The sequence below is a fragment of the Stenella coeruleoalba genome (assembly GCF_951394435.1).
Source record: "Stenella coeruleoalba genome assembly, contig: scaffold_40, whole genome shotgun sequence".
NCBI classification, from domain to species: domain Eukaryota; kingdom Metazoa; phylum Chordata; class Mammalia; order Artiodactyla; family Delphinidae; genus Stenella; species Stenella coeruleoalba.
The window spans coordinates 1,115,114-1,134,536 of NW_027646100.1; the positions used below are offsets into that span (position 1 = coordinate 1,115,114).

Below are 19,423 nucleotides of genomic sequence, written 5' to 3' on the forward strand. Positions count from 1 at the left end.
CCATTTCGTTGAGCAAGGAGTAGCTCTTGTCTATTCCATATTTGGCTTAAGGAACTTTATCTGTGCTCATTTCAATCTCTGGTTTTATGCAGCACCCCAACTCACCTTTACCCTTAAGCAAGAATAAGTTGGTTTTCTAAATTTGAGACCCTGTTCTGTTCTGTAATTCAGTTCCTGTGTAGCCAAGTCTACATTCCGTGTATTACTGATATCTTATGATGTTTCTTTTTCTGTGTGACTTATGTCAGTTAGAATCATCATACCTGAATCCACTCATTGTTCTGTTAAGGGCCTGATGACATAGATTTCATTGCTGAGTGATATTGCTTTGTAAGTAAATACCACAACTTCTTTATCTATTTTTCACTTTCTGCGATGTTGAACTTGTACCATAAACGAGGTTCTTGTAAACAGAGGCGTCCCAAACTTTGGGGTGGCTGTGTCTTTTTGATTTTAATTTCCCTAAGCTATAGGACCATAAGTGGCAGTGCCCTAGGCTCTGTTGCTTTGTTTTTTAGATGTTTCAGGAAACACCATACACTTCTCCCGAGTGTCTGTTGGCAATTTACATCCCGCCCATCAGCATAACAAGGCTCCCAGTTCTCCATGGCCTGTCCTGCCTTTCTGGATTTTACACTTTTTTCAGATGGCCCTTTTGACCGGGGGGAAGTGAGACTTCATTGTAGTGCAGATTTCCTTTGCAAGCTTGCTTGGTTGGCCAAAAAGGGCGTATGCGTTTTTTCCTGAATATATTCAGGAAAAAACGCATACGCCCTTTTTGGCCAAGTGCATCATTGTGGACGTTCTGCCTCTTTTCCTATGCTTTCAATGCAATTCCAGTCTACCTCCTGAAATCGGTTTCCTGCAATTCTGCCCCGCTTTCAAGTCCTCTTGGCAGCCTTACTTCAGTCTATTTTTGGACGATAGCTGTCATTTATAACTCTGCAGGTTTGTGAATTACAGTGCCCCTGAGCTCCTTTCTTCAACTCGCTTTCTTGTGACCTGGCCGCAACACCGCAGGATGGCTTCAGGCCCTAATCTGGTTCTGGCACGGCACGCTGAGCCTTTGTTTATTTCCTCCTCCTGGTGGGAAATGAGAGTTAAATTTGCCCGTCCAGACACCTCCAGCTAGCCTCTCATTGGTTCTCGCTATTCCTGTTCATCTTCCGCAGAAATTGCAAACTGGGCCAAACAGGAGGTTAAAGGCGCTGACTCTCCAGTGGGGAGAGTGTTAGTAAAGCATCTGGAATGTTGCACCCGAGTACCAGGGGAGGAAAACTGAGACATATTTGAACACGTCTCCCGATCAAATGGTTGATCATACTCTGGGTTCCACATGCATGTTTTAGCTGAAGGAAGAATACCTAAAACCTGGGTAGTTGAAACCCGTGGAATGGGTACCATGCAATATGACTTCAAAGGGTCTTCATTTGCTCACCGAACCTCTCCAATCCTATCACTGCTGCGTTTATGCCCCTGTACACATGCTTGATTCCCTTTCGGAGACATAGCAATCTATAGGTTTTAAGATACTTACTAGTCAGGTACATTCTTAGGCGTTTAATATGCGGTGTTGAGTCCATTTCGTTGAGCAAGGAGTAGCTCTTGTCTATTCCATATTTGGCTTAAGGAACTTTATCTGTGCTCATTTTAATCTCTGGTTTTATGCAGCACCCCAACTCACCTTTACCCTTAAGCAAGCATAAGTTGGTTTTCTAAATTTGAGACCCTGTTCTGTTCTGTAATTCAGTTCCTGTGTAGCCAAGTTTACATTCCGTGTATTACTGATATCTTATGATGGTTCTTTTTCTGTGTGACTTATTTCAGTTAGAATCATCATACCTGAATCCACTCATTGTGCTGCTAAGGGCCTGATGACACAGATTTCATTGCTGAGTGATATTGCTTTTTAAGTAAATACCACAACTTCTTTATCCATTTTTCACTTTCTGCGATGTTGAACTTGTACTGTAAACGAGGTTCTTGTAAACAGAGCCGTTCCAAACTTTGGGGTGGCTGTGTCTTTTTGATTTTAATTTCCCTAAGCTATAGGACCATAAGTGGAAGTGCCCTAGGTTCTGTTGCTTTGTTTTTTAGATGTTTCAGGAAACACCATACACTTCTCCCGAGTGGTTGTTGGCAATTTACATCCCGCCCATCAGCATAACAAGGCTCCCAGTTCTCCATGGCCTGTCCTGCCTTTCTGGATTTTACACTTTTTTCAGATGGCCCTTTTGACCGGGGGGAAGTGAGACTTCATTGTAGTGCAGATTTCCTTTGCAAGCTTGCTTGGTTGGCCAAAAAGGGCGTATGCGTTTTTTCCTGAATATATTCAGGAAAAAACGCATACGCCCTTTTTGGCCAAGTGCATCATTGTGGACGTTCTGCCTCTTTTCCTATGCTTTCAATGCAATTCCAGTCTACCTCCTGAAATCGGTTTCCTGCAATTCTGCCCCGCTTTCAAGTCCTCTTGGCAGCCTTACTTCAGTCTATTTTTGGACGATAGCTGTCATTTATAACTCTGCAGGTTTGTGAATTACAGTGCCCCTGAGCTCCTTTCTTCAACTCGCTTTCTTTTGAGCTGGCCGCAACACCGCAGGATGGCTTCAGGTCCTAATCTGGTTCCGGTACGGCACGCTGAGCCTTTGGTTATTTCCTCTTCCTGGTGGGAAATGAGAGTTAAATTTGCCCGTCCAGACACCTCCAGCTAGCCTCTCATTGGTTCTCGCTATTCCTGTTCATCTTCCGCAGAAATTGCAAACTGGGCCAAACAGGAGGTTAAAGGCGCTGACTCTCCAAGTGGGGAGAGTGTCAGTAAAGCGTCTGGAATGTTGCACCCGAGTACCAGGGTACGAAAACTGAGACATATTTGAACACGTCTCCTGATCACATGGTTGATCATACTCTGGGTTCCACATGCATGTTTTAGCTGAAGGAAGAATACCTAAAACCTGGGTAGTTGAAACCCGTGGAATGGGTACCATGCAATATGACTTCAAAGGGTCTTCATTTGCCCACCGAACCTCTCCAATCCTATCACTGCTGCGTTTATGCCCCTGTACACATGCTTGATTCTCTTTCGGAGAGATAGCAATCCATAGGTTTTAAGATACTTACTAGTCAGGTACATTCTTAGGCGTTTAATATGCGGTGTTGAGTCCATTTCGTTGAGCAAGGAGTAGCTCTTGTCTATTCCATATTTGGCTTAAGGAACTTTATCTGTGCTCATTTCAATCTCTGGTTTTATGCAGCAACCCAACTCACCTTTCCCCTTAAGCAAGCATAAGTTGGTTTTCTAAATTTGAGAACCTGTTCTGTTTTGGAATTCAGTTCCTGTGTAGCTAAGTTTACATTCCGTGTATTAGTGATATCTTATGATGTTTCTTTTTCTGTGTGACTTATTTCAGTTAGAATCATCGTACCTGAATCTACTCATTATGCTGCTACGGGCCTGATGACATAGATTTCATTGCTGAGTGATACTGCATTGTACGTAAGTACCACAAGTTCTTTATCCATTTTTCACTTTCTGCGATGTTGAACTTGTACTGTAAACGAGGTTCTTGTAAACAGAGCCGTTCCAAACTTTGGGGTGGCTGTGTCTTTTTGATTTTAATTTCCCTAAGCTATAGGACCATAAGTGGCATTGCCCTAGGCTCTGTTGCTTTGTTTTTTAGATGTTTCAGGAGACACCATACAGTTCTCCCAAGTGTCTGTTGGCAATTTACATCCCGCCCATCAGCATAACAAGGCTCCCAGTTCTCAATGGCCTGTTGCCTTTCTGGATTTTACACTTTTTTCAGATGGCCCTTTTGACCGGGGGGAAGTGAGACTTCATTGTAGTGCAGATTTCCTTTGCAAGCTTGCTTGGTTGGCCAAAAAGGGCATATGGGTTTTTTCCTGATTATATTCAGGAAAAAACGCATACGCCCTTTTTGGCCAAGTGCATCATTGTGGACGTTCTGCCTCTTTTCCTATGCTTTCAATGCAATTCCAGTCTACCTCCTGAAATCGGTTTCCTGCAATTCTGCCCCGCTTTCAAGTCCTCTTGGCAGCCTTACTTCAGTCTATTTTTGGACGATAGCTGTCATTTATAACTCTGCAGGTTTGTGAATTACAGTGCCCCTGAGCTCCTTTCTTCAACTCGCTTTCTTGTGACCTGGCCGCAACACCGCAGGATGGCTTCAGGCCCTAATCTGGTTCCGGCACGGCATGCTGAGCCTTTGGTTAATTCCTCTTCCTGGTGGGAAATGAGAGTTAAATTTGCCCATCCAGACACCTCCAGCCAGCCTCTCATTGGTTCTCGCTATTCCTGTTCATCTTCCGCAGAAATTGCAAACTGGGCCAAACAGGAGGTTAAAGGGACTGACTCTCCAAGTGGGGAGAGTGTTAGTAAAGCGTCTGGAATGTTGCACCCGAGTACCAGGGGAGGAAAACTGAGACATATTTGAACACGTCTCCCGATCACATGGTTGATCATACTCTAGGTTCCACATGCATGTTTTAGCTGAAGGAAGAATACCTTAAACCTGGGTAGTTGAAACCTGTGGAATGGGTACCATGCAATATGACTTCAAAGGGTCTTCATTTGCTCACCGAACCTCTCCAATCCTAGCACTGCTGCGTTTATGCCCCTGTACACATGCTTGATTCTCTTTCCGAGACATAGCAATCAATAGGTTTTAAGATACTTACTAGTCAGGTACATTCTTAGGCGTTTAATATGCGGTGTTGAGTCCATTTCGTTGAGCAAGGAGTAGCTCTTGTCTATTCCATATTTGGCTTAAGGAACTTTATCTGTGCTCATTTCAATCTCTGGTTTTATGCAGCACCCCAACTCACCTTTCCCCTTAAGCAAGAATAAGTTGGTTTTCTAAATTTGAGACCCTGTTCTGTTCTGTAATTCAGTTCCTGTGTAGCCAAGTCTACGTTCCGTGTATTACTGATATCTTATGATGTTTCTTTTTCTGTGTGACTTATGTCAGTTAGAATCATCATACCTGAATCCACTCATTGTTCTGTTAAGGGCCTGATGACATAGATTTCATTGCTGAGTGATATTGCTTTGTAAGTAAATACCACAACTTCCTTATCCATTTTTCACTTTCTGCGATGTTGAACTTGTACTGTAAACGAGGTTCTTGTAAACAGAGGCGTCCCAAACTTTGGGGTGGCTGTGTCTTTTTGATTTTAATTTCCCTAAGCTATAGGACCATAAGTGGCAGTGCCCTAGGCTCTGTTGCTTTGTGTTTTAGATGTTTCAGGAAACACCATACACTTCTCCCGAGTGTGTGTTGGCAATTTACATCCCGCCCATCAGCATAACAAGGCTCCCAGTTCTCCATGGCCTGTCCTGCCTTTCTGGATTTTACACTTTTTTCAGATGGCCCTTTTGACCGGGGGGAAGTGAGACTTCATTGTAGTGCAGATTTCCTTTGCAAGCTTGCTTGGTTGGCCAAAAAGGGCGTATGCGTTTTTTCCTGAATATATTCAGGAAAAAACGCATACGCCCTTTTTGGCCAAGTGCATCATTGTGGACGTTCTGCCTCTTTTCCTATGCTTTCAATGCAATTCCAGTCTACCTCCTGAAATCGGTTTCCTGCAATTCTGCCCCGCTTTCAAGTCCTCTTGGCAGCCTTACTTCAGTCTATTTTTGGACGATAGCTGTCATTTATAACTCTGCAGGTTTGTGAATTACAGTGCCCCTGAGCTCCTTTCTTCAACTCGCTTTCTTGTGACCTGGCCGCAACACCGCAGGATGGCTTCAGGCCCTAATCTGGTTCTGGCACGGCACGCTGAGCCTTTGGTTATTTCCTCCTCCTGGTGGGAAATGAGAGTTAAATTTGCCCGTCCAGACACCTCCAGCTAGCCTCTCATTGGTTCTCGCTATTCCTGTTCATCTTCCGCAGAAATTGCAAACTGGGCCAAACAGGAGGTTAAAGGCGCTGACTCTCCAAGTGGGGAGAGTGTTAGTAAAGCGTCTGGAATGTTTTACCCGAGTACCAGGGGAGGAAAACTGAGACATATTTGAACACGTCTCCCGATCACATGGTTGATCATACTCTGGGTTCCACATGCATGTTTTAGCTGAAGGAAGAATACCTAAAACCTGGATAGTTGAAACCCGTGGAATGGGTACCATGCAATATGACTTCAAAGGGTCTTCATTTGCTCACCGAACCTCTCCAATCCTATCACTGCTGCGTTTATGCCCCTGTACACATACTTGATTCTCTTTCGGAGACATAGCAATCCATAGGTTTTAAGATACTTACTAGTCAGGTACATTCTTAGGCGTTTAATATGCGGTGTTGAGTCCATTTCATTGAGCAAGGAGTAGCTCTTGTCTATTCCATATTTGGCTTAAGGAACTTTATCTGTGCTCATTTCAATCTCTGGTTTTATGCAGCAACCCAACTCACCTTTCCCCTTAAGAAAGCATAAGTTGGTTTTCTAAATTTGAGAACCTGTTCTGTTTTGGAATTCAGTTCCTGTGTAGCCAAGTTTACATTCCGTGTATTACTGATATCTTATGATGTTTCTTTTTCTGTGTGACTTATTTCAGTTAGAATCATCGTACCTGAATCTACTCATTATGCTGCTACGGGCCTGATGACATAGATTTCATTGCTGAGTGATACTGCATTGTACGTAAGTACCACAAGTTCTTTATCCATTTTTCACTTTCTGCGATGTTGAACTTGTACTGTAAACGAGGTTCTTGTAAACAGAGCCGTTCCAAACTTTGGGGTGGCTGTGTTTTTTTGATTTTAATTTCCCTAAGCTATAGGACCATAAGTGGAAGTGCCCTAGGCTCTGTTGCTTTGTTTTTTAGATGTTTCAGGAAACACCATACACTTCTCCCGAGTGTCTGTTGGCAATTTACATCCCGCCCATCAGCATAACAAGGCTCGCAGTTCTGAATGGCCTGTTGCCTTTCTGGATTTTACACATTTTTCAGATGGCCCTTTTGACCGGGGGGAAGTGAGACTTCATTGTAGTGCAGATTTCCTTTGCAAGCTTGCTTGGTTGGCCAAAAAGGGCGTATGCGTTTTTTCCTGATTATATTCAGGAAAAAACGCATACGCCCTTTTTGGCCAAGTGCATCATTGTGGACGTTCTGCCTCTTTTCCTATGCTTTCAATGTAATTCCAGTCTACCTCCTGAAATCGGTTTCCTGCAATTCTGCCCCACTTTCAAGTCCTCTTGGCAGCCTTACTTCAGTCTATTTTTGGACGATAGCTGTCATTTATAACTCTGCAGGTTTGTGAATTACAGTGCCCCTGAGCTCCTTTCTTCAACTCGCTTTCTTGTGACCTGGCCGCAACACCGCAGGATGGCTTCAGACCCTAATCTGGTTCCGGCACGGCATGCTGAGCCTTTGGTTAATTCCTCTTCCTGGTGGGAAATGAGAGTTAAATTTGCCCGCCCAGACACCTCCAGCTAGCCTCTCATTGGTTCTCGCTATTCCTGTTCATCTTCCGCAGAAATTGCAAACTGGGCCAAACAGGAGGTTAAAGGGACTGACTCTCCAAGTGGGGAGAGTGTTAGTAAAGCGTCTGGAATGTTGCACCCGAGTACCAGGGGAGGAAAACTGAGACATATTTGAACACGTCTCCCGATCACATGGTTGATCATACTCTAGGTTCCACATGCATGTTTTAGCTGAAGGAAGAATACCTTAAACCTGGAGAGTTGAGACCCGTGTAATGGGTACCATGCAATATGACTTCAAAGGGTCTTCATTTGCTCACCGAACCTCTCCAATCCTATCACTGCTGCGTTTATGCCCCTGTACACATGCTTGATTCTCTTTCGGAGACATAGCAATCCATAGGTTTTAAGATACTTACTAGTCAGGTACATTCTTTGGCGTTTAATATGGGGTGTTGAGTCCATTTCGTTGAGCAAGGAGTAGCTCTTGTCTATTCCATATTTGGCTTAAGGAACTTTATCTGTGCTCATTTCAATCTCTGGTTTTATGCAGCACCCCAACTCACCTTTCCCCTTAAGCAAGCATAAGTTGGTTTTCTAAATTTGAGACCCTGTTCTGTTTTGGAATGCAGTTCCTGTGTAGCCAAGTTTACATTCCGTGTATTACTGATATCTTATGATGTTTCTTTTTCTGTGTGACTTATTTCAGTTAGAATCATCGTACCTGAATCCACTCATAATGCTGCTACGGGCCTGATGACATAGATTTCATTGCTGAGTGATACTGCATTGTACGTAAGTACCACAAGTTCTTTATCCATTTTTCACTTTCTGTGATATTGAACTTGTACGGTAAACGAGGTTCTTGTAAACGGAGGCGTCCCAAACTTTGGGGTGGCTGTGTCTTTTTGATTTTAATTTCCCTAAGCTATAGGACCATAAGTGGAAGTGCCCTAGGCTCTGTTGCTTTGTTTCTTAGATGTTTCAGGAAACACCATACACTTCTCCTGAGTGTCTGTTGGCAATTTACATCCCGCCCATCAGCATAACAAGGCTCCCAGTTCTCCATGGCCTGTCCTGCCTTTCTGGATTTTACACTTTTTTCAGATGCCCCTTTTAACCGGGGAGAAGTGAGACTTCATTGTAGTGCAGATTTCCTTTGCAAGTTTGCTTGGTTGGCCAAAAAGGGCGTATGCGTTTTTTCCTGAATATATTCAGGAAAAAACGCATACGCCCTTTTTGGCCAAGTGCATCATTGTGGACGTTCTGCCTCTTTTCCTATGCTTTCAATGCAATTCCAGTCTACCTCCTGAAATCGGTTTCCTGCAATTCTGCCCCGCTTTCAAGTCCTCTTGGCAGCCTTACTTCAGTCTATTTTTGGACGATAGCTGTCATTTATAACTCTGGAGGTTTGTGAATTACAGTGCCCCTGAGCTCCTTTCTTCAACTCGCTTTCTTGTGAGCTGGCCGCAACACCGCAGGATGTCTTCAGGCCCTAATTTGGTTCTGGCACGGCACGCTGAGCCTTTGGTTAATTCCTCTTCCTGGTGGGAAATGAGAGTTAAATTTGCCCATCCAGACACCTCCAGGTAGTCTCTCATTGATTCTCGCTGTTCCTGTTCATCTTCCGCAGAAATTGCAAACTGGGCCAAACAGGAGGTTAAAGGGACTGACTCCCCAAGTGGGGAGAGTGTTAGTAAGCGTCTGGAATGTTGCACCCGAGTACCAGGGTCCGAAAACTGAGACATATTTGAACACGTCTCCCGATCACATGGTTGATCATACTCTAGGTTCCACATGCATGTTTTAGCTGAAGGAAGAATACCTTAAACCTGGGTAGTTGAAACCCGTGGAATGGGTACCATGCAATATGACTTCAAAGGGTCTTCATTTGCTCACGAACCTCTCCAGTCCTATCACTGCTGCGTTTATGCCCCTGTACACATGCTTGATTCTCTTTCGGAGACATAGCAATCCATAGGTTTTAAGATACTTACTAGTCAGGTACATTCTTAGGCGTTTAATATGCGGTGTTGAGTCCATTTCGTTGAGCAAGGAGTAGCTCTTGTCTATTCCATATTTGGCTTAAGGAACTTTATCTGTGCTCATTTCAATCTCTGGTTTTATGCAGCACCCCAACTCACCTTTACCCTTAAGCAAGCATAAGTTGGTTTTCTAAATTTGAGACCCTCTTCTGTTCTGTAATTCAGTTCCTGTGTAGCCAAGTTTACATTCCGTGTATTACTGATATCTTATGATGTTTCTTTTTCTGTGTGACTTATTTCAGTTAGAATCATCATACCTGAATCCACTCATTGTGCTGCTAAGGGCCTGATGACATAGATTTCATTGCTGAGTGATATTGCTTTGTAAGTAAATACCACAACTTCTTTATCCATTTTTCACTTTCTGCGATATTGAACTTGTACTGTAAATGAGGTTCTTGTAAACACAGCCGTCCCAAACTTTGGGGTGGCTGTGTCTTTTTGATTTTAATTTCCCTAAGCTATAGGACCATAAGTGGAAGTGCCCTAGGCTCTGTTGCTTTGTTTTTTCGATGTTTCAGGAAACACCATACACTTCTCCCGAGTGTCTGTTGGCAATTTACATCCCGCCCATCAGCATAACAAGGCTCCCAGTTCTCCATGGCCTGTCCTGCCTTTCTGGATTTTACACTTTTTTCAGATGGCCCTTTTGACTGGGGGGAAGTGAGCCTTCATTGTAGTGCAGATTTCCTTTGCAAGCTTGCTTGGTTGGCCAAAAAGGGCGTATGCGTTTTTTCCTGAATATATTCAGGAAAAAACGCATACGCCCTTTTTGGCCAAGTGCATCATTGTGGACGTTCTGCCTCTTTTCCTATGCTTTCAATGCAATTCCAGTCTACCTCCTGAAATCGGTTTCCTGCAATTCTGCCCCGCTTTCAAGTCCTCTTGGCAGCCTTACTTCAGTCTATTTTTGGACGATAGCTGTCATTTATAACTCTGCAGGTTTGTGAATTACAGTGCCCCTGAGCTCCTTTCTTCAACTCGCTTTCTTGTGACCTGGCCGCAACACCGCAGGATGTCTTCAGGCCCTAATCTGGTTCTGGCACGGCACGCTGAGCCTTTGGTTAATTCCTCTTCCTGGTGGGAAATGAGAGTTAAATTTGCCCATCCAGACACCTCCAGGTAGTCTCTCATTGATTCTCGCTATTCCTGTTCATCTTCCGCAGAAATTGCAAACTGGGCCAAACAGGAGGTTAAAGGGACTGACTCCCCAAGTGGGGAGAGTGTTAGTAAGCGTCTGGAATGTTGCACCCGAGTACCAGGGTCCGAAAACTGAGACATATTTGAACATGTCTCCCGATCACATGGTTGATCATACTCTAGGTTCCACATGCATGTTTTAGCTGAAGGAAGAATACCTTAAACCTGGGTAGTTGAAACCCGTGGAATGGGTACCATGCAATATGACTTCAAAGGGTCTTCATTTGCTCACGAACCTCTCCAGTCCTATCACTGCTGCGTTTATGCCCCTGTACACATGCTTGATTCTCTTTCGGAGACATAGCAATCCATAGGTTTTAAGATACTTACTAGTCAGGTACATTCTTAGGCGTTTAATATGCGGTGTTGAGTCCATTTCGTTGAGCAAGGAGTAGCTCTTGTCTATTCCATATTTGGCTTAAGGAACTTTATCTGTGCTCATTTCAATCTCTGGTTTTACGCAGCACCCCAACTCACCTTTACCCTTAAGCAAGCATAAGTTGGTTTTCTAAATTTGAGACCCTGTTCTGTTCTGTAATTCAGTTCCTGTGTAGCCAAGTTTACATTCCGTGTATTACTGATATCTTATGATGTTTCTTTTTCTGTGTGACTTATTTCAGTTAGAATCATCATACCTGAATCCACTCATTGTGCTGCTAAGGGCCTGATGACATAGATTCCATTGCTGAGTGATATTGCTTTGTAAGTAAATACCACAACTTCTTTATCCATTTTTCACTTTCTGCGATGTTGAACTTGTACTGTAAACGAGGTTCTTGTAAACAGAGCCGTCCCAAACTTTGGGGTGGCTGTGTCTTTTTGATTTTAATTTCCCTAAGCTATAGGACCATAAGTGGAAGTGCCCTAGGCTCTGTTGCTTTGTTTTTTCGATGTTTCAGGAAACACCATACACTTCTCCCGAGTGTCTGTTGGCAATTTACATCCCGCCCATCAGCATAACAAGGCTCCCAGTTCTCCATGGCCTGTCCTGCCTTTCTGGATTTTACACTTTTTTCAGATGGCCCTTTTGACCGGGGGGAAGTGAGACTTCATTGTAGTGCAGATTTCCTTTGCAAGCTTGCTTGGTTGGCCAAAAAGGGCGTATGCGTTTTTTCCTGAATATATTCAGGAAAAAACGCATACGCCCTTTTTGGCCAAGTGCATCATTGTGGACATTCTGCCTCTTTTCCTATGCTTTCAATGCAATTCCAGTCTACCTACTGAAATCGGTTTCCTTCAATTCTGCCCCGCTTTCAAGTCCTCTTGGCAGCCTTACTTCAGTCTATTTTTGGACGATAGCTGTCATTTATAACTCTGCAGGTTTGTGAGTTACAGTGCCCCTGAGCTCCTTTCTTCAACTCGTTTTCTTGTGAGCTGGCTGCAACACCGCTGGATGGCTTCAGGCCCTAATCTGGTTCCGGCACGGCATGCTGAGCCTTTGGTTATTTCCTCTTTCTGGTGGGAAATGAGAGTTAAATTTGCCCGTCCAGACACCTCCAGCTAGTCTCTCATTGGTTCTCCCTATTCCTGTTCATCTTCCGCAGAAATTGCAAACGGGGCCAAACAGGAGGTTAAAGGTGCTGACTCTCCAAGTGGGGAGAGTGTTAGTAAAGCATCTGGAATGTTGCACCCGAGTACCAGGGGAGGAAAACTGAGACATATTTGAACACGTCTCCCGTTCACACGGTTGATCATACTCTGGGTTCCACATGCATGTTTTAGCTGAAGGAAGAATACCTTAAACCTGGAGAGTTGAGACCCGTGTAATGGGTACCATGCAATATGACTTCAAAGGGTCTTCATTTGCTCACCGAACCTCTCCAATCCTATCACTGCTGCGTTTATGCCCCTGTACACATGCTTGATTCTCTTTCGGAGACATAGCAATCCATAGGTTTTAAGATACTTACTAGTCAGGTACATTCTTAGGCGTTTAATATGGGGTGTTGAGTCCATTTCGTTGAGCAAGGAGTAGCTCTTGTCTATTCCATATTTGGCTTAAGGAACTTTATCTGTGCTCATTTCAATCTCTGGTTTTATGCAGCACCCCAACTCACCTTTCCCCTTAAGCAAGCATAAGTTGGTTTTCTAAATTTGAGACCCTGTTCTGTTTTGGAATGCAGTTCCTGTGTAGCCAAGTTTACATTCCGTGTATTACTGATATCTTATGATGTTTCTTTTTCTGTGTGACTTATTTCAGTTAGAATCATCGTACCTGAATCCACTCATTATGCTGCTACGGGCCTGATGACATAGATTTCATTGCTGAGTGATACTGCATTGTACGTAAGTACCACAAGTTCTTTATCCATTTTTCACTTTCTGTGATACTGAACTTGTACGGTAAACGAGGTTCTTGTAAACGGAGGCGTCCCAAACTTTGGGGTGGCTGTGTCTTTTTGATTTTAGTTTCCCTAAGCTATAGGACCATAAGTGGAAGTGCCCTAGGCTCTGTTGCTTTGTTTTTTAGATGTTTCAGGAGACACCATACAGTTCTCCCAAGTGTCTGTTGGCAATTTACATCCCGCCCATCAGCATAACAAGGCTCCCAGTTCAAAATGGCCTGTTGCCTTTCTGGATTTTACACTTTTTTCAGATGGCCCTTTTGACCGGGGGGAAGTGAGACTTCATTGTAGTGCAGATTTCCTTTGCAAGCTTGCTTGGTTGGCCAAAAAGGGCGTATGGGTTTTTTCCTGATTATATTCAGGAAAAAACGCATACGCCCTTTTTGGCCAAGTGCATCATTGTGGACGTTCTGCCTCTTTTCCTATGCTTTCAATGCAATTCCAGTCTACCTCCTGAAATCGGTTTCCTGCAATTCTGCCCCGCTTTCAAGTCCTCTTGGCAGCCTTACTTCAGTCTATTTTTGGACGATAGCTGTCATTTATAACTCTGCAGGTTTGTGAATTACAGTGCCCCTGAGCTCCTTTCTTCAACTCGCTTTCTTGTGACCTGGCCGCAACACCGCAGGATGGCTTCAGGCCCTAATCTGGTTCCGGCACGGCATGCTGAGCCTTTGGTTAATTCCTCTTCCTGGTGGGAAATGAGAGTTAAATTTGCCCATCCAGACACCTCCAGCCAGCCTCTCATTGGTTCTCGCTATTCCTGTTCATCTTCCGCAGAAATTGCAAACTGGGCCAAACAGGAGGTTAAAGGGACTGACTCTCCAAGTGGGGAGAGTGTCAGTAAAGCGTCTGGAATGTTGCACCCGAGTACCAGGGGAGGAAAACTGAGACATATTTGAACACGTCTCCTGATCACATGGTTGATCATACTCTAGGTTCCACATGCATGTTTTAGCTGAAGGAAGAATACCTTAAACCTGGGTAGTTGAAACCTGTGGAATGGGTACCATGCAATATGACTTCAAAGGGTCTTCATTTGCTCACCGAACCTCTCCAATCCTAGCACTGCTGCGTTTATGCCCCTGTACACATGCTTGATTCTCTTTCGGAGACATAGCAATCCATAGGTTTTAAGATACTTACTAGTCAGGTACATTCTTAGGCGTTTAATATGCGGTGTTGAGTCCATTTCGTTGAGCAAGGAGTAGCTCTTGTCTATTCCATATTTGGCTTAAGGAACTTTATCTGTGCTCATTTCAATCTCTGGTTTTATGCAGCACCCCAACTCACCTTTACCCTTAAGCAAGAATAACTTGGTTTTCTAAATTTGAGACCCTGTTCTGTTCTGTAATTCAGTTCCTGTGTAGCCAAGTCTACATTCCGTGTATTACTGATATCTTATGATGTTTCTTTTTCTGTGTGACTTATGTCAGTTAGAATAATCATACCTGAATCCACTCATTGTTCTGTTAAGGGCCTGATGACATAGATTTCATTGCTGAGTGATATTGCTTTGTAAGTAAATACCACAACTTCTTTATCCATTTTTCACTTTCTGCGATGTTGAACTTGTACTATAAACGAGGTTCTTGTAAACAGAGGCGTCCCAAACTTTGGGGTGGCTGTGTCTTTTTGATTTTAATTTCCCTAAGCTATAGGACCATAAGTGGCAGTGCCCTAGGCTCTGTTGCTTTGTGTTTTAGATGTTTCAGGAAACACCATACACTTCTCCCGAGTGTCTGTTGGCAATTTACATCCCGCCCATCAGCATAACAAGGCTCCCAGTTCTCCATGGCCTGTCCTGCCTTTCTGGATTTTACACTTTTTTCAGATGGCCCTTTTGACCGGGGGGAAGTGAGACTTCATTGTAGTGCAGATTTCCTTTGCAAGCTTGCTTGGTTGGCCAAAAAGGGCGTATGCGTTTTTTCCTGAATATATTCAGGAAAAAACGCATACGCCCTTTTTGGCCAAGTGCATCATTGTGGACGTTCTGCCTCTTTTCCTATGCTTTCAATGCAATTCCAGTCTACCTCCTGAAATCGGTTTCCTGCAATTCTGCCCCGCTTTCAAGTCCTCTTGGCAGCCTTACTTCAGTCTATTTTTGGACGATAGCTGTCATTTATAACTCTGCAGGTTTGTGAATTACAGTGCCCCTGAGCTCCTTTCTTCAACTCGCTTTCTTGTGACCTGGCCGCAACACCGCAGGATGGCTTCAGGCCCTAATCTGGTTCTGGCACGGCACGCTGAGCCTTTGTTTATTTCCTCCTCCTGGTGGGAAATGAGAGTTAAATTTGCCCGTCCAGACACCTCCAGCTAGCCTCTCATTGGTTCTCGCTATTCCTGTTCATCTTCCGCAGAAATTGCAAACTGGGCCAAACAGGAGGTTAAAGGCGCTGACTCTCCAAGTGGGGAGAGTGTTAGTAAAGGGTCTGGAATGTTGCACCCGAGTACCAGGGGAGGAAAACTGAGACATATTTGAACACGTCTCCCGATCAAATGGTTGATCATACTCTGGGTTCCACATGCATGTTTTAGCTGAAGGAAGAATACCTAAAACCTGGGTAGTTGAAACCCGTGGAATGGGTACCATGCAATATGACTTCAAAGGGTCTTCATTTGCTCACCGAACCTCTCCAATCCTATCACTGCTGCGTTTATGCCCCTGTACACATGCTTGATTCCCTTTCGGAGACATAGCAATCTATAGGTTTTAAGATACTTACTAGTCAGGTACATTCTTAGGCGTTTAATATGCGGTGTTGAGTCCATTTCGTTGAGCAAGGAGTAGCTCTTGTCTATTCCATATTTGGCTTAAGGAACTTTATCTGTGCTCATTTCAATCTCTGGTTTTATGCAGCACCCCAACTCACCTTTCCCCTTAAGCAAGCATAAGTTGGTTTTCTAAATTTGAGACACTGTTCTGTTCTGTAATTCAGTTCCTGTGTAGCCAAGTTTACATTCCGTGTATTACTGATATCTTATGATGGTTCTTTTTCTGTGTGACTTATTTCAGTTAGAATCATCATACCTGAATCCACTCATTGTGCTGCTAAGGGCCTGATGACACAGATTTCATTGCTGAGTGATATTGCTTTTTAAGTAAATACCACAACTTCTTTATCCATTTTTCACTTTCTGCGATGTTGAACTTGTACTGTAAACGAGGTTCTTGTAAACAGAGCCGTTCCAAACTTTGGGGTGGCTGTGTCTTTTTGATTTTAATTTCCCTAAGCTATAGGACCATAAGTGGAAGTGCCCTAGGTTCTGTTGCTTTGTTTTTTAGATGTTTCAGGAAACACCATACACTTCTCCCGAGTGGTTGTTGGCAATTTACATCCCGCCCATCAGCATAACAAGGCTCCCAGTTCTCCATGGCCTGTCCTGCCTTTCTGGATTTTACACTTTTTTCAGATGGCCCTTTTGACCGGGGGGAAGTGAGACTTCATTGTAGTGCAGATTTCCTTTGCAAGCTTGCTTGGTTGGCCAAAAAGGGCGTATGCGTTTTTTCCTGAATATATTCAGGAAAAAACGCATACGCCCTTTTTGGCCAAGTGCATCATTGTGGACGTTCTGCCTCTTTTCCTATGCTTTCAATGCAATTCCAGTCTACCTCCTGAAATCGGTTTCCTGCAATTCTGCCCCGCTTTCAAGTCCTCTTGGCAGCCTTACTTCAGTCTATTTTTGGACGATAGCTGTCATTTATAACTCTGCAGGTTTGTGAATTACAGTGCCCCTGAGCTCCTTTCTTCAACTCGCTTTCTTTTGAGCTGGCCGCAACACCGCAGGATGGCTTCAGGTCCTAATCTGGTTCCGGTACGGCACGCTGAGCCTTTGGTTATTTCCTCTTCCTGGTGGGAAATGAGAGTTAAATTTGCCCGTCCAGACACCTCCAGCTAGCCTCTCATTGGTTCTCGCTATTCCTGTTCATCTTCCGCAGAAATTGCAAACTGGGCCAAACAGGAGGTTAAAGGCGCTGACTCTCCAAGTGGGGAGAGTGTCAGTAAAGCGTCTGGAATGTTGCACCCGAGTACCAGGGTACGAAAACTGAGACATATTTGAACACGTCTCCTGATCACATGGTTGATCATACTCTGGGTTCCACATGCATGTTTTAGCTGAAGGAAGAATACCTAAAACCTGGGTAGTTGAAACCCGTGGAATGGGTACCATGCAATATGACTTCAAAGGGTCTTCATTTGCCCACCGAACCTCTCCAATCCTATCACTGCTGCGTTTATGCCCCTGTACACATGCTTGATTCTCTTTCGGAGAGATAGCAATCCATAGGTTTTAAGATACTTACTAGTCAGGTACATTCTTAGGCGTTTAATATGCGGTGTTGAGTCCATTTCGTTGAGCAAGGAGTAGCTCTTGTCTATTCCATATTTGGCTTAAGGAACTTTATCTGTGCTCATTTCAATCTCTGGTTTTATGCAGCAACCCAACTCACCTTTCCCCTTAAGCAAGCATAAGTTGGTTTTCTAAATTTGAGAACCTGTTCTGTTTTGGAATTCAGTTCCTGTGTAGCTAAGTTTACATTCCGTGTATTAGTGATATCTTATGATGTTTCTTTTTCTGTGTGACTTATTTCAGTTAGAATCATCGTACCTGAATCTACTCATTATGCTGCTACGGGCCTGATGACATAGATTTCATTGCTGAGTGATACTGCATTGTACGTAAGTACCACAAGTTCTTTATCCATTTTTCACTTTCTGCGATGTTGAACTTGTACTGTAAACGAGGTTCTTGTAAACAGAGCCGTTCCAAACTTTGGGGTGGCTGTGTCTTTTTGATTTTAATTTCCCTAAGCTATAGGACCATAAGTGGCATTGCCCTAGGCTCTGTTGCTTTGTTTTTTAGATGTTTCAGGAGACACCATACAGTTCTCCCAAGTGTCTGTTGGCAATTTACATCCCGCCCATCAGCATAACAAGGCTCCCAGTTCTCAATGGCCTGTTGCCTTTCTGGATTTTACACTTTTTTCAGATGGCCCTTTTGACCGGGGGGAAGTGAGACTTCATTGTAGTGCAGATTTCCTTTGCAAGCTTGCTTGGTTGGCCAAAAAGGGCATATGGGTTTTTTCCTGATTATATTCAGGAAAAAACGCATACGCCCTTTTTGGCCAAGTGCATCATTGTGGACGTTCTGCCTCTTTTCCTATGCTTTCAATGCAATTCCAGTCTACCTCCTGAAATCGGTTTCCTGCAATTCTGCCCCGCTTTCAAGTCCTCTTGGCAGCCTTACTTCAGTATATTTTTGGACGATAGCTGTCATTTATAACTCTGCAGGTTTGTGAATTACAGTGCCCCTGAGCTCCTTTCTTCAACTCGCTTTCTTGTGACCTGGCCGCAACACCGCAGGATGGCTTCAGGCCCTAATCTGGTTCCGGCACGGCATGCTGAGCCTTTGGTTAATTCCTCTTCCTGGTGGGAAATGAGAGTTAAATTTGCCCATCCAGACACCTCCAGCCAGCCTCTCATTGGTTCTCGCTATTCCTGTTCATCTTCCGCAGAAATTGCAAACTGGGCCAAACAGGAGGTTAAAGGGACTGACTCTCCAAGTGGGGAGAGTGTTAGTAAAGCGTCTGGAATGTTGCACCCGAGTACCAGGGGAGGAAAACTGAGACATATTTGAACACGTCTCCCGATCACATGGTTGATCATACTCTAGGTTCCACATGCATGTTTTAGCTGAAGGAAGAATACCTTAAACCTGGGTAGTTGAAACCTGTGGAATGGGTACCATGCAATATGACTTCAAAGGGTCTTCATTTGCTCACCGAACCTCTCCAATCCTAGCACTGCTGCGTTTATGCCCCTGTACACATGCTTGATTCTCTTTCCGAGACATAGCAATCAATAGGTTTTAAGATACTTACTAGTCAGGTACATTCTTAGGCGTTTAATATGCGGTGTTGAGTCCATTTCGTTGAGCAAGGAGTAGCTCTTGTCTATTCCATATTTGGCTTAAGGAACTTTATCTGTGCTCATTTCAATCTCTGGTTTTATGCAGCACCCCAACTCACCTTTCCCCTTAAGCAAGAATAAGTTGGTTTTCTAAATTTGAGACCCTGTTCTGTTCTGTAATTCAGTTCCTGTGTAGCCAAGTCTACGTTCCGTGTATTACTGATATCTTATGATGTTTCTTTTTCTGTGTGACTTATGTCAGTTAGAATCATCATACCTGAATCCACTCATTGTTCTGTTAAGGGCCTGATGACATAGATTTCATTGCTGAGTGATATTGCTTTGTAAGTAAATACCACAACTTCCTTATCCATTTTTCACTTTCTGCGATGTTGAACTTGTACTGTAAACGAGGTTCTTGTAAACAGAGGCGTCCCAAACTTTGGGGTGGCTGTGTCTTTTTGATTTTAATTTCCCTAAGCTATAGGAC

The 19,423-nt window shown here is 43.8% G+C and overlaps 1 long non-coding RNA gene across 10 annotated transcripts in view; it reads left to right on the forward strand.

The window, feature by feature from the left end:
• Positions 1 to 19,423, forward strand: part of LOC307181340 — a 1,758,975-nt gene that overhangs the window by 452,273 nt on the left and 1,287,279 nt on the right. For all 10 annotated transcript variants that reach the window (XR_013826453.1, XR_013826454.1, XR_013826455.1 and 7 more), the window contains 2 exons: positions 1,828 to 1,913; positions 16,042 to 16,123. This is a non-coding gene — a long non-coding RNA (uncharacterized lncRNA). The remainder of the gene's footprint in view (positions 1 to 1,827; positions 1,914 to 16,041; positions 16,124 to 19,423) is intronic.